The following is a 3,262-nucleotide window of genomic DNA, read 5'->3' as shown; positions in this document are numbered from 1 at the left end:
ATGGTACATTTTAAAGATTATGGTTCATATAGGGTGGCTACCATGTCTGGTTTCCTGATTGTATGAGCAGGTATTCTCTTTCTAACCAGCCTTTTAGGGTCACCTTTCAGTAACAACAACAACAACAACAATAACAACAATAACACAACTATGTGATATTATGTACCAGGCATTATTCTAAATATCTTCCTTATACAAACACACCTCTTTTTTTTTTTTTTTTTTTCTTAGCAGCCCAATGAAACAGGCACTGTGTGATCCTCCTCTCACAGATGGGGACAGCTAAGGCTCAGAGAGGGGACAGCTGAGGCTCAGAGACTGACCGTTTAGCTTGGTGTTGTAGCTCCAGTCCTTGGGAGGTGAGGCTAAAAGGATCAGGAATTCAAGGTCATACTTAGCTACCTAGGGAGCCTGAAGCCAACCTGGGCTACATGAGACTCTGTCTCATATAAACAGAAACAAACAAGAGGTTAACACCTTTGCCCTCTGTCACACAAGCAGCAGGTGACAGATCCAGGCCTCAAAACCACAGTCACACGTGGCTAACCGCTAGCTATTGGTTCTTTCTTAATTATAGCTGATTTCTTGACCCTTCCACAAGCAAAGGACAAGCAGTCAGGAGAGTTGCAACACTCGAGTACCACAAAGAATCTTAAAAGGTCAGCCAGACTCTTTGGTTTTAACCCTTTTGCCTTTCCCTGGCCGCAGTGCACAACTGGCTGGGTGTGGTGCAAGCCTGTTAACCTTAGCACTTGGGAGATGGAAGCAGGGTGTGATTAGAAGGCGTTTAAGGTCATACTCAGCTACCTCATGAGTTCAAGGGCAGCCTGAGCTGCTTGAGACCCAGGGTAAAAACAGACAAAGAGAAAAGCAATGGGGCTGGAGAGATGGCTGATGGCTCAGTGGCTAAGAGCACTGACTGCTCTTGCAGAGGACCTGGGTTTGATTTCCCACATACCCGGCAGTTACAGGGGATCAAATGCCCTCTTCTGGCCTCCTTGGGTACTAAACACATATGCTACACATGCAGGCAAACACATAAAAATAAATGAATAAATAAATAAGCAGGAACAAAGAAGAATACTTGGAAAAGATGGACATGGGGTCAGTAGGAAAGCACTTGCAAAGCCCTCCAGGTCCTGGGTTCCATTTCCAGGACCAAACACAAATATTTTATTGATGTTGACTTGGAAGGGGGGTGGAGGTGGAGGGAACGGGGTGCAGCCTCAGGGTCTCATGATGTGTTTCCTCCTATTAAGATGCTGCTGATCTTTTCACGTTTGATAGTTTATGCTCTCTCTGTGACTTTATTCATATCTCTGACCTCTCCTCCCCTCAGTGCTGGGCCTGCCGGGCCTTAGGGGAACGAACCGAGGTGGAACACAGAGTTGGCCAAAGGCCAGAGGACTGATTATCTCCCGCCTTTTAACTCTCTGACTGGACTGGATACTAGAAACTGATGGCTTCTGGAAACTTAACACTCCCTTGCTTATTCTGTGGCTGAAAACCACTGGCTTCTTTTTTCTTTAACTCTCTGCGATTTATTTTTACTTTATAAAACTCTCTGTGCTTTATTTATTTATTTATTTGTTTGTTTTTTGTTTGTTTGTTTGTTTGTTTTTTGTTTTTTCAAGACAGGGTTTCTCTGTATAGCCCTGGCTGTCCTGGAACTCACTTTGTAGACTAGGCTGGCCTCAAACTCAGAAATTTGCCTGCCTCTGCCTCCCAAGTGCTGGGTTTAAAGGCTTATGCCACCACTGCCCTGCTGGCACTCTGTGCTTTCTTTAACCCTGGAGACTTAACTCTTTCTTACTGTTCTGTGCCTCAGTAAGCTCTAAAACTTAACTTTTTACGCTTAAATAAGTGCTGGGAAAACTTAACCCTTATCTGTCTTTACTTGTGGTTAAATAAGCGCTAATATCTGGAGGTTAACATATGCTGTTTAGCAGAGGAGAAACAAGTAAAAGATTTATTGCTAGAGATCCTTTCTTTGGTGAGTCAGCCAGAGGCCTCTCGCTGGCCAGGTGAGAAGCTTGGAGAGAGTTAACTCTTTTTGACCTAAAGAGAAATAGGAAAGGAAAGAAGTCACGCACACAAACCAGGTGAAGCCGATAGTGGCTGCATCACCTTTCTTGCTTTCAGACTTTTTATAGCTTAAAAAGTTCTCTATGTAAGAAAGAATTACCTCATAGATAACATGTTAAAAGGGGAGTTACGGAAGAGTATCAATAACAAGCTCAAAGCAGTGTTTCATGCTGCGAGCTCATTATAAATTCAAAGCAACAGGTTTTTTTTTGTTTTTTTGTTTGTTTGTTTGTTTGTTTGAGACAGGGTTTCTCTGTATAGCCCTGGCTGTCCTGGAACTCACTCTGTAGACCAGGCTGGCCTCGAACTCAGAAATCAGCCTGCCTCTGCCTCCCGAGTGCTGGGATTAAAGGTGTGAGTCACCACTGCCCAGCATTGTATTTCTTTCTTTTTTTTTTTAATTTATTTATTTATTATATGTAACTATCTTCAGACACTCCAGAAGAGGGAGTCAGATCTTGTAACAGATGGTTATGAGCCACCATGTAGTTGCTGGGATTTGAACTCCGGACCTTTGGAAGAACAGTCGGGTGCTCTTACCCACTGAGCCATCTCACCAGCCCCTGTATTTCTTTTTATGCAGCCTTTACTTACTATTATGAGGAGTGGACACATTCTATTCTTCATTCTGACTTTCTTACATCTCTCTAGCCAAAAAAAAAAATATATATATATATCTTAAAACTTCTAAGATTATTTGAATCAATCAGGAATTCTGTAAAATAAGTTAATTCATCTAAACAGAATTAATTCATGAAAGTTCATCTTTATGTTGCTCCGCAGGAAATTTGCTCCATAGAGTAGGCCTTTGTCCAGGAACCCTTAGGCTATGTAATAGTGACAGGAAAGACATACCACTTGCAAGAAGCAATTCTGAGGTGAAATCTCTTGAAATCTTGTCTTTCAGAGCTCACTCATCTTAGGCCATGCAAAAAGGTGGACCACTCTCAGGAAGGCCACCTGATAGCCTTGGCTTCTCCTAGATGGCTCCTGTCACCCCACAGCACTGGGTGTTGAACTCAGGCTCAAGATGTCAGGCAAATGCCGGGCGTGGTGGCGCACGCCTTTAATCTCAGCACTCGGGAGGCAGAGGCAGGCGGATTTCTGAGTTCGAGGCCAGCCTGGTCTACAAAATGAGTTCCAGGTCAGCCAGGGCTATACAGAGAAACCCTGTCTC

This window comes from Mus pahari, chromosome 2 (assembly GCF_900095145.1).
Source record: "Mus pahari chromosome 2, PAHARI_EIJ_v1.1, whole genome shotgun sequence".
NCBI classification, from domain to species: Eukaryota; Metazoa; Chordata; class Mammalia; order Rodentia; family Muridae; genus Mus; species Mus pahari.
This window is presented reverse-complemented; position numbering follows the sequence as displayed.